Below are 12,957 nucleotides of genomic sequence, written 5' to 3' on the forward strand. Positions count from 1 at the left end.
GTTGGAACCCAGACTGATGAGAGCGGTGAAAGTGGCTCAAAACAGTAGTAGTTTTGGGCTGTAAAACCAAAACATTGAGCTTTTATACATTGGAATAACATGCTCATTACTTTCTAATGCTTTATTCTAACGCAACATTCTGGTCACGTTGAAAACAATCTCGAGGCGGTTCACGCTCACTGGACTGTGGTTCCTCTTTAAAGACTCGATGGCGCTCTGTCAAACACGTTGTCCCTTGAGGGCACGCGGACCAAGTGAGTGGAGGGTTTTATTATGCACCAGCATTCACTACAGTGAGCTGGGTCCCGGCTAAATACCCAGGCTCACTCCTCTGAGTATCATTCACTGCCCACAAGGATCACACACTGAAGATGTTGAGACTGGAGGGGAGGCGTCGATGATTAGAGCGAGGACTCAGCATTGTTAGGTTTCTTTTTTAGAAAGCCTTTACAAAGCAGTTTGACACTGCAGAGTCTCAAATCCATGTCAATACAGCAAAGCAGTAAAAACAGCACATATGTCCCTCTTAACTGATGTGATTTATTTCTAGCTCTCTAAGTCAAGCCTCTCCTTGAAGTATAGTGCATTGTGTGTGAGGTGGAGCTGTGTAGCCTACAGGTTGGGATCAACATTACTGAGGGTGTGCATGATGACTGGAGGTGTGGCATCATTCATAGTGACAGTAAAGATCCCGTTACTGTCCACTACTGCACAGTCAGCAGCGCTACAACTCAGCACTGGTAACTCTGGGCGATGGGGTTGCCAATAGGTAATTAATCTCACCTTAATGAACAATATCAATAATGTAGAAGATAAGTAATTTGGACAACAACGTGCATGGTCCTTTTTGCGGATCTTTACACTTCTGCTTCAATCTTGTAACCTGGCTGTTATGAGAAGAGAGACTTTTACAGTAGTAAATCCAGTGGTAGAAGAAGTATTTATGTTCTTTACTTAATACCATCCGATGAAAATACTCATATTACAAGTTGTCAAAGTCACACATGCACATTGTTACTCAATTTAAATAGCTAATTCATTAAAGTTAAAGTATCAACAGCTAAATCTACTTAAAGTATCCACAGTAACAGTAAAGTATAACTAAAAATCATTTTAACAATGCATCATGTAAAAGATCTTAATTTGCAAATTACCAAGTGTATAATAAGTAAAATATAATAAGTATAAAGTACAATATTTGCCTCTGGAATGTAGTAAAGTGGAAGTATAAAGTAACATAAAATGGAAGTAGTCATTTTAAGTACCTTTTTACTTTGAAGCTTCATTCGGTAACTTTGAGCAAATTTGATAAAAAAGGTACTTTTATAAAACTGCTACTATATCCTGACAGTAGTGCTTGAGACAGATAATCTGTGAAAAAAACATGTTCCTCAGCTTCCTTCTAGTGCTCCTAATGGCATTTGCAAAATTTCATTTCGCCCGAACCAGCCCCCCAGGAAGAGCGCCAGGTGTTGAAGAAAATATTTGTAGTGGCCAAACGGCGGTACTACAACATCCGTGTCTGTCACGTGTTGCCATTGGGCCCAAAAATACTTTTTTAACATAGACTTACATTGGAAAAGAGACGTCTGTAACTCTGCAGATCCTTCGTTCATGGGAATGAGACCCAGACCGAGGCTGGGAGGCGGAGTTAAAGGAAACGCTACTGTGCCTGCTCTATGGGCCCAATGGATGCGGAAGATCGGCGGACGATCCGGATACTTTATCACTCCGTAGTCGAGCCATTTTGGCTTCATGCACCACTGAGCGAATTTCATAGGAATGAACAGGAGCTCACCTCCAACTCTGTATCCAGTTCTCTTTATACATCCATGGTCCAAACCCAAAACAACCAATCAGAGCCCAAGTTTGTGACCCGGCCGCCATGTTGAAAACAGTCGAGGCCAAAGCACCGCAGACCAGCCAGCGCAAACTTTCTCATTTTACAGTTAAACAGTACACTACAAGATGACTCTGAAAACATCTGAGGTGAGAAATAGGCATTACAGTAACAGAATATTGATTCATATTTGATCAGCGCTGCCTAGTTTAACTGTTTGATCGGAGTTCACGAGTTTCGCGAGCAGTGATTGACAGCTGCTGTAGAGACTCCACGGCTCCGATTCGTTGTTTTCCTTCGGGCGCAGTGAAATCTTGCAAATACCGTTAGGAGCCCCGGAGGACTCAGAGGAACATGATTTTTTTCACAGATTACCTGTCTCATGCACTACTGTCAGGATATAGTGACTGTTTTATAAAAATAACTTTTTATCATATTTGCTCAAAGTCACCGAATGCAGCTTTAAGTGCTTCAACATTCTACTTAAGTACAGTATTTGTACTTGTGTAAATGTACTGTACTTTCCACCACTGTGTAAAACTATCTTTAAATGAAAAGTATAGAGGTAATATCACAAAGACAAGGATGATGTGGATAATGGTGCGTGTGCATGTTGTGCATGAGCATACAAGTCATATTTGTAATGTCAGTCTAATGCCACGGCAGCTGCAGCGTTCTAATTTCTGCTGATCCCATAATCTCCCAAATATCAGCATGACTGTGGGAACATGAACTCGCAGCGTTTTGGCACCGGAGCTGAATAAGGCATCAGGTCCCGATAGGGCCAAACACACACTCATTTATATATATATAAAAAAAAAAAAAAGCACCATAATTCAAGCTGCTGCTGCAACTACACTCAGTTGAGCTGGAATTAGACCGAGATCAGAGACAAAATAATTCATCAGACTGCACAGTATCTGGGTCAGGCTACCTGCATCCCCGGCCAAGAGAAAATCCTCAACTGTGAAATTCAAGATAAATGGAATTTGAGAGGCATTTCGTTCTGGTGAGCCAAACATGGCACTAAATCATTAAAGCCTCCAGTTCCCACTGACCTCTAACGCACCGTCTCAGCATCTAATCACTGTTGGATCATTAGTTGGCTCTCAACACGTATTTGTACGCAGGCCTCTCATGTCTAAAAAGTAATGTTCCGCACATTTTGTTAGACGATCTTGTTAGTGACGTGTCTGTCGATGCTGTAGTTTCCACGTTATCCCCTCACCCACCCCATCCCCATCGTTCCCTCTCCATCGGTGGACACATATTTCACGAGCCGGGAGCTCTGTGATTGTTCCGGTACCTTCACCGCAGCCGGCAGTCTATAATTTACATCTTAGCCCCCCACCGTTCCCCTGCACCGTCTTGTATGTGGGAGCAGCACCCATAAAACACCAGTGAGCTGTGGTACGGCTGGGAGGTGTGGCAGGCCATAAAAGTCTGGGGCCAGCTGATGATAATGTGCTCAGCAACGTGCCGGGGTCCTATCAGGTTTGTTTTATAACCCATCATGTGCAGCACACACACACACACACACACACACACACACACACACACACACGTACGGACACAGCCATAGATATACAGTAGATACTCACAGGTGCTATAGCATACAGAGCTAAACAAATGTGCATATTTTGCACATTTCAAATGGCGCACAGTGATAAAAAAACAAAAAAACAAAAAAGCACACACACTTTTACTGCAGGAACTGCTATGGATCAATGGCTGTCGACAGGCTGTGCATCATGCACTTGCACACACAAACACCGCCACAAGTAATGTATCCGCATCACGTGCAGTACACACACACACACACACACACACACACACACACTTGGCCACATTGTTAATCCTTTGTGCAAATTATTTACAGCAGGTAAACATCCAATAATTTGTGTGTAAACTCACAAGAGGATGCAGGATCTATTCTAAACTGTTATGCCACAAGCAACAGTTAAAGCATCTTTTGGATTAGAGATTTCACGAGGGGCACAGGCTTAAAAAAAAAAAAAGAAAAAAAAAAGTGTGACATTTAGAAGTAAACGAAAAGCAAAGTTACAATCGGGGGTGACAAAATCTAATGGATTTGGGAAAAAAAACATTCTGGTATCGGTCACAACATCTTTTAAAAAAAAGATATCACACTTACATTTTGCATTTTAGTGGAGAGAAATGTCTAGTTTCACATTGTTCATCTTCTGTCTTTGTTTTTTTTCCATTTATCAAAACAACGTATCCTCATACAACACTTCCTATGATATCTTACGAAAGGTTATTCCTGCATTTTCGTCCATGCAGCAACACGTCCGCTCATTATGTGCATACAGTCTTTTCAAAAGAAACTTCTGTCTTCACAAGTACCAACTTGGTTAGGTTTAGGCAACAAAACTACTTAGTTAGGTTGAGGAAAATATTGTGGTTTGGATTAAAATAACTCATGAAGTGACGTAACTTAGGTACGGAAGTTACGTACAGTAACAAATAGATAACATCAACTTGTTTCACACGGGGTTCAAACACTGGTCTCCTTGGCAAAAGTTTGATGTTTTTTGACCCACCTATTAGCTAATTTAGAATGTTTTTTAACCGATAGCTGACCCCCGTTAACCAATTATTAACCGTTAACTGACAAGATTAGAGCGTCGCATGCAGCTGTGCTGTGGTTTTAGCACCTAACGAGCCGCCCAGCTGCAACGATAAGTCAATGCACAAACAGGTTAAATCCATCATTTATCACCAGCTGCAGTGTACGCGCAAAACAGACAACTGAGTCCCCAGTTCACCCGTCCGGGAGAGTTACTGTAGCAGCCACATGTAGCCACTTTCCCAGTAAAAGTCTCCACTGCATCATTTAGTTTAGCCGCGAGGTCGTCAGCGTAACATTAGCGAATGCCCGACAGACCGTGTGCGTATGTGCTGCATTCGCAACTGTAGCGTGGCTAGTGGCTTCGTGCTCGCCGTTGTAAAACACATACGGTCTGTCAGCATGGCGTAACGTTAGCAAGTGTCAGACAGACCGTATGTGTGTGGCAGCGGTGAGTGTGGGGTTGTCGGTGGCGTGTATGTACAGTTTATTTGTTGGTGAATAAATGCTACAACTCCTCAAGACCCGAGCCAAGTTTCTGTGTCTGACAACACCGGCTAAGACTCTCTTAAGGTGGGCTGTTAAGGTGGACCAGCTATTTTCCTTTAGGTGACAAGCCGCTCCTCTGAGTTTTTTTCAGCTTTTTATTTAATTTTTAATATTTCTTTTAACCGTTTAACCAATAATTCTTAATGTTGGTTAACGGTTAAACAGTTAATTATTGACATCCCTACCACCCATCCACCCCAACCTCTTCCCTATGCAGCGCTTGTCGCTCTTTATACTTCCTGATTCACGATTATGTTGATTACATACGAATTGATTTTGTGGGATAAATACGAATTACAGTGCATTACTTTTCCTAGGTACAGTATAGCTATGAACAGTGTATGAAAAGAGCCTCACCAAAATGTAAGTTCAGCACAGGCTACTGCATGAGTAAGAATTCAAATGCCATGAAGATATAAATGTTCCGTTGCCTAATCACATTAACATGGTTATAGCAACACCACTTGCAGTTAAAATGAGTGACTGCTTCTGAGTTTATTGAACAGTTTCCCTGCTGGAGATGAGTCATTACGGTATCTTCCTACTGTATTGCCTCATTATGCGCCGCAGAGATGCGACATTGACATGGATGGCAGATGATGCTCCCACGCCTGCATCTTGCATGTGCGATATACGTGTGACTAGTTTGATGGATCACCCTGACATGGACCCCGCCCGTAATTAGGACCCAAATGACTTTACAGTGACTAATTATTGATGCAGCCAATATGCGACAGCTGCTAATAAATACTCATGCAGCCTGGATCCTACAGACAAGGACTGCATTAACGATCCACAGGAAGCTGAGGGGGGGAAAGGTGAGTAACAGGAAAATTGTATGTTAGCAGCCAAAGTATGTCCCCATATACAGTATGACGTCTTTGTGGCTTGTAGATGACAGTGATAAATTGTCTCAATAATAGTCCCAGGTAAAGGACCTGGGAGAAGAAAGATATTTATTTCCGGTGTCCTCACAGTCATAGAAAAAAGTCTCGGATGAAATTGTAACCACCGGCTGTTTAAAATGAAATTCTTACTCCTCTAAAAGCATTTTAGTCCGCCGTCTCCTGTTGTCTCAGTGATCTATAGCTCCATCGAGAGTCAACAGCACGAAATGGGACTCGGCGGCAGTAAGGAGGAAGTTCTGGTTCAATAAATGGAAGAACAATGAAGCTCCTTTGGGTGTAAAAAGCTAAAACATTTGTAACGCAGTATAGGAAAAGAAGTTGTGTTTTGTTTGTTTCTTTGTGACTAAAAGGAAACTACAGTCTGTCAAAGTTATTTTGCTCAAAATTGCTTTTAAATACCTGAAAATTACAGTGTAGTTTTGTTGTGCATGTTCAATATGAACCCATCAATCTACACTTTAAGTATTAAAGGGGACATATCATGCTCATTTTCAGGTTCATACTTGTATTCTGGTTTTCTACTAGAACATGTTTACATGCTTTAAAGCTCAAAAAACACATTATTTTCCTCCTACTGTCTGTCTGAATATACCTGTACTCAACCTCGGTCTGAAACGCTCCGTTTTAGCGCCTTTAAGACCCCCTCCTGAAAAAGCCCAGTCTAATTGGCTTGTGAGAAAAATATGGTGCACCTTTGCAAAGGTAGTTCTCAAACCTAGGGCGCTATATTCTAATGAGTCTGCATGTGACATATGAAGAAGAGCCAAATCTAAATTGGCTTGTTGAATCACATGTTTTCTGATATCGGAAGCCCCCTAAAAAACGGACTGGTTTGTCTTATTTCACAGTTTGTGGGTTGATAGCTACTCCGGATACCCAAATGTATGTGCACAAGCACTGAAAAAGTGCATGATATGTTCCCTTTAAATCATTATTTGCAGCTGGAGGAATAATATTAAATGAAGATTTTTAAAGCTTTATCTCCTTACGGGCAGTTTATGGGCCAATGCCTGTAGATTTAAAAAACTTTCATGCTCCAGAGCCTTAGAACAGTGAATCATCTAAATGTTTTTTAAATGTAAAGAGGCATAGTCATGACAGAAAGGCTGTTTTATTTATTACGCTACACTAATGGCTGCGCTTTGTGATATAGGAAGGAAGCAGGGGCAGCAACTTGGGATTGTATTGCACCAAAAAAAAAAAGAAATGGATTTAATGAAGATGAATTATTAATAATCACATGTCAGAGTGGCTTTACTGTAACTAAAGCTGCCCTGATTTATTAGCTCACAGCAACAGCAACACTGTTTTCCTCTATGGAGACACCACTGACTGAGTTCAGAGTTCTGTACTTTCAGTTCACTTTCAATGTTTGGTCACTTTTCCATCTTTCTATCTCAATTTATGAACTTTTTTTTTCTCATTGTCCAGCTTTTCTGTCATAAATAAAATTCATTACTTATTACAAGCCCCGGAGAACTGGAGCCTCATCAGTGCATATTTTCAGAATTGTTATAGATTCACATAAAATACAATGCCAGAAGCAATGAATCTGAAATAACAGATAAAAACATGCAGAAGTGGCTGTTTCTGTAAATTTCCCCAGCGGATGCCACATTATAGTGTTTATGCAGTATTACACCATGCACATTAGCCCCTATACATCTCTAAAAGCAAACTACTCTTAGATACTGTCAGAAGTTATCTATTGTATCTCATCAGCCAATCATGAAACAACCACCAACCCCTCCCAGAGCAGGCTGTATGATGAGGTTAGATTCGGTTCCGTTTGTGGTCAAAGAGCGAGGGTCATAATGTGCAACATTTATTTTAGTTTTGCACGCCGTCTGTGCTCCCTTAGACTTAAAGGGAAAGAGCAGATGCTTGTACTCCCTGACCTTGACCTTTATGGCATGCAAAAGACGCGGACAAATGCCCTCACTCACTCTTTTATAGCAGAGGTGGGACGGTCACGCCCAACAGGCCTTATTGACCTCACCCAGAATCACACGCAGATCAGCATCAAAATCCTTCTGCCAGTTTAAGAAAAACATGGGAACCATTTTTCACATACTGTACGCTGATAAACTAACTTTTCCTGCGATATTCTGTATGTTTAGTTTTAGCTCCAATGTCAGAGTAGGTACTCTCCCAGCACGAGTGAGGTAATGAGTGACGTAAGTGTACGGTGATTGGTTTAACACATGAGCCTTCAACTACTGTCACTTCATCGTTCCTATTTGCAGTGCGAATGCAAACAGGAAAAAAGCCATTGAAGGAGGAAGAGCTCCCCAGTGGACACTTCCTCTCAGAGTCCCCACAACTGTGTCCGAAAACACCTTATACAACTTTTTATTTCTCATATGTGAACAATTCATTTCTATTCTATGGTTAATTTCCTTTTTAAATTTGTTCTGTTTTATATTTATTTAAAATCTTAACTGAAGCTCGACATTCAACTTGTCATTCATGATCTGTTTGGAAACTCAATAAATGAAGTTTGGAGAAAAAAAGAATAAACTAGTGAGAGGGAAACTGCTACACACCGTATACGACAACCCTCCTACCAATGCAGGTCAATAAGTAGTAGCAGCAGTAACTTGTCAAGCACTGACTGACCCGGTAGCTTCAATATCTTTACTGATGAGGAGCTCTGGAATAAAATCAGTTGGGCGTTCTGCTGCTATGGTGAGTTCAACAAATTCACCCATAACATTTCTTACAATGAAGGAGTGAGTGATAATCGTCTGTCAACATGGTTGGCCTCTACATACTGGAGTCAGGCTGGAGTGGAGAGCCGGGCACCAGCATATGGAGGTCATTGACACCTACCAACAAGATGACCATCGACAAGTTCACAAACTGTCTGCTCTGCAGGAGCAAGTAGGCGAGCCAATCGAACCTGTTAGAGGGCAAAGCCTGCGAGAAATAGACCGTTGTCAGAAAATAACTGCAGGGGACTACAAGGACATGGTACCCCGCATGCATCACCAACATGCTAAAGATCAAGTTGTTGAGCTCATTGTTCATGCCATCATTTGTACTCTGCCCCTGGCCATATAAGTCTGGTTGTTATACTTAATGTCAACTACGAGAGAAACACTAGACTGGTGACAGCTTCTTCCAACAGGCAGCATAATGTCTAATTCACACTACACGACTTTAGCCATGACTTTCCACTCGCTGATGGTTTTTGGAGCTCCCTGACAAAACCCCTGATCAGAGGAAAATCTGCGTTGGCTCGGTGCTCGCACATCGGTGCTGGAGCGTTATGTGTGAACTGTTCAAAGACGCGAGCCGAGTTTGCTGGTGCATTCCAGATGTCTAGCATGTTAAACATCTGGATCTGTTGGGAAGTCTGTCAGGGAGTTACAACCAATGAGAGTGCGAGACACGGGTTGAGGGGAAACCTAGCGGAGGGGTCGCTCGCCTGTAACATTAGGAACTTTACCAGCCAACTTCACTACACCGTTACTGATCCCAAAGGAGAAATAAAGACAGGCTATTATGTGAACATGTGTGCCAACGACAACATCAAAGAGCATGACTGCCCACATCGCTTCTTGCGTGTGTTTTCGTGACAAAATGCAGTTTGGAGACCTCATTCGGGATTCCTCCCGGTGAAAGATCATGTAGTGTGTGACCCCCCCCGTTGCTGGTTAGTCATGTAGTGTGAAAACCACAACGACTTAAAGGTATAATATAAAGGAATTTCCTAAAAAACAATGTATAGACTGATACAAAAATAATCCCTCTCAATCATCACTTATGCCCCACTACAAATGTGTGGCAGTGTCTATTTCTACAGAGACCATGCCCTTTGCCGGTATTTGCTCTTTTCTTCTTATCTAGCTTTACTCAGGACGCTTCTGGGCATCTTCAAACAGCCTTTGGGTCCCACGTAGAGGTGTAACCGCAGGGTGTGCAGCCCATCCATGTTGCCAAATATCACCGCTTTGTCACGCCCCTCGGCTTCTGATGCCGAGTCACAAGTCCTTTAGCTCTGTCAGATAAAGCAGCTGTATTTCATGAATGAGAACGGGTTTGTTACATTGCTGCGGGTTTCCCCTGTTCCTATGTCTCTCCTCTGCTGTGTGCAGAGTGCTAATAGATCGGTGTGCGTCAGTAGTTTGACCGGGAGCGGCACTGAGCCACAGCAGACAGAAGCTCCCCTTTGGCTGTATTCATTCAAAATCCAGCAACGCGGCAGAGTTGTGCAGATTTAGTTGTTTATTTTTTGCTTTAACATGTGGCTGCTGTAAAATGAGGAAAAAAATAACGTTTTATTTCTCTGATTCACTGCTTTGTTCTCACTAACGGCGCCCCCTCTCTTCAGTCACTCTATATCTCGTTCCACCATCGCTTCTCTCTCTCTCTGGCTCGCTCGTTGAGCCGAGGAGGAGGGCCCAACTAAGAATGTCGGGTGTTTGCAAACACCAACCGACAACTGTAACATATTATACCTTTAAAGACTCCCGATTACAAGATAGCAAGTTCTGTAGCGTGAACAGCACAGCAATTTGACGCCTTTGAAAGTTGTGTAATGTGAACTTGGCTTAAGGAAACACGTGTCGAGAATTAAATCTGATGCTGTTGCAGCTCTGTTTATTGGTGGTGCAAATTAAAAGTGTGCTTTGTTGTAAGTTGACTGGGGAGATTCACTAAAACAAGACAAAAGTACTAAAAAGATTATGAAAATGAACACATTTAAAGTGAGACTATGTGACTTTTGTTGAACTGTGGTCACAGCTCGCAATTAAAGCATAACAGAACACTGAATTTCCGATGATGATTTTTAGTGAGTTGCTTTAAAGACGTCATCATCAGGCAGTCTGACAGAGAGTCATTCACTAGTCTCCATTTAATCCTCACAATCAATGGTTCACGGTGAGCAGTACATTGATGTTTCGGACACTGACATGACTCATCATTTTGCCCCACCGTTGACAGTAATAGTGTACATGCTCAGGACGCATGTGGGAATTTTTTAGGGCACAAATTATTGAATAAATGCTACATGCTGAGTATTCAGACACCCTAAAACGTAGTGTAACAGTAGCATAAGCAGGGATGAGTCATAAAGCCAGTGAACTGACTCAATTACACAGTAATATCTAACATCTAACATTAGCCACCAATTGCCACTGGTCATACCAGACAAAGTAAGGCTGCAGCAGCAAAACCACTAAGTGTATTGAACTGAGCAAATGTTGGTTTAATTGCTCGCAAATGTAACTTTACATTTGTAAGAGGAAGATTGTGTTATTTCAAGCACAAGACTTGCTTTAAGGCAACGAGTAGATGCTCCTTTTATTTCCACATGTTCTATATTTCATCACAGTCTTTATGGAGAGTTCATGTGACACGAGCACTTCAGGGAAAACAGTGGAGAGATGATGGTGTTTGATGTCGTAGTCATGTCGACATTGTCTCTGCCAGCTGCCTACTGTATGTGAAGGAATTTCCCCAAAGGAGACGAGCATGACGCAAGTGAGCATGAAGTCTTTGACGTAAGGGAATCTGCTCACCCCCAAGTTTCAGAACATGAAGTGAATCATACCTTTAATCATGGCGGACTAGGACAGTAAATAAATAGAGTACAGCACAGCCCGACCTCTGAGCTCCTCAGACGCCCAAAGTTGTTCCCCATAACTCTCTGTACCGATACAATTCTCGCTGGCATCCACTCACAAGGCTCGCCAGATGAAATTTTCCAACGTCCCAGAAAACAATATATCCCTCAATACCGCTGTCAAGACTTATTCATCACCGCGAGCCCTGGTAGGCTGCTAGCTCTCCGATCTTTACTTATAGATCCGTCTGTTATTAAAAAACACAATCGGAGAAACGGTCGCTCAGAGACATCTGGAAGTATGAGAGAGAAAGCAATTAACCAGGCGAATTAGTTTGAGTTTCTAAAGGCAGAAAAACAAATGAGAATTGAGAAACAACTGCATGAGTAAAGATACCGGAAGCATTAAATATTTATTGGAGATTAATTGGCATGGGCTTTGAAAGCTGATACACAAGTAGATTATTTAATATGAAGCACAAAAAAAAATTACAAGCACTCAGGTTTTGCCCCAGAACTGTAATTTTGTAGTCCATTATGTGACGCTAAAGCTCTCCACTGACACTAATGAAAGTGTTTGAGGGTAAACAAGCTCTCGGTGGGGAAAACTGTGGAAAACATTAGGAAGAAAAACAAATTCAATGAGTAAAAAAAAAGTTATTTCCCACTCACTCACTCACTCACTCAGACAAATTGTAGCTTTACACATAAAGCAAATAATATGATTGTGTACCTCAATAACGATTACATTTTAAAAGCTTATTTCTGGAACTGTCACAAGATATTTGTGTGCCTGAGTGACATTAATGGATTGAGCTCTAGGGCTGCTTTATTTGGGAGGTCAAGTGAGGAGAAGATGGGCTGCGGTAAAATGTAATCACGTGGAGTTAAAGCCGACAGGATGTCAACTGAGAACATGTCACTGCAGGGAACAAAACCATGTTAAGTGCAATATCATCTCTGAGCTACGCACGCAGAGCCCAGCCAGCCCCGAACCTCCCAAATGGTTCAGACGACCATGGCTGACGCATAAATGTGTTTTATGAGACAAGGATTAATCTCTAAATAGGTTATCCCCGTTGTATGTTGGAATCTGGTTTGACAGCAGAGTTCAGCAGACGGGAGCGCATTCGAAAGCCGTCAGTCTCAAACCAGTTAAATGTGCTGGATCTTCACACAGATCTACAGCGTGTCTGGATCACTTTCATGCCTACTGTAGAGCTGATAAATAATCTACTGTGTGATCAAGATGTCAACATTCCTGAAAGGCACATTAGCAACCATTAAAGGGTAACTTCTGTATTTTTTTACTTGAACCCTATTTCCCCATATTTTGTGTCGAAGTGACTAATGGGGACAATTTTTTTAATTATTGTGGGAGAACGCTGTAAAGGCCTTTACACACTTGGGACCTGACGAACATGAAAATGCGAAATACTCGCCTGCGAATATTGTATGTCCAGGGCTTTTATTGTGAAAGGCAAGATCGGAAGGAGTT

At 41.9% G+C, this 12,957-nt stretch overlaps 1 protein-coding gene across 4 annotated transcripts in view; it reads right to left on the reverse strand.

Moving 5' to 3' along the window:
* pecam1 (platelet/endothelial cell adhesion molecule 1) overlaps positions 1-12,957 on the reverse strand; it is a 192,714-nt gene that overhangs the window by 50,606 nt on the left and 129,151 nt on the right. The window lies entirely within an intron of this gene.

The sequence above is a fragment of the Sebastes umbrosus genome, chromosome 14, assembly GCF_015220745.1.
Source record: "Sebastes umbrosus isolate fSebUmb1 chromosome 14, fSebUmb1.pri, whole genome shotgun sequence".
Lineage (NCBI taxonomy): Eukaryota > Metazoa > Chordata > Actinopteri > Perciformes > Sebastidae > Sebastes > Sebastes umbrosus.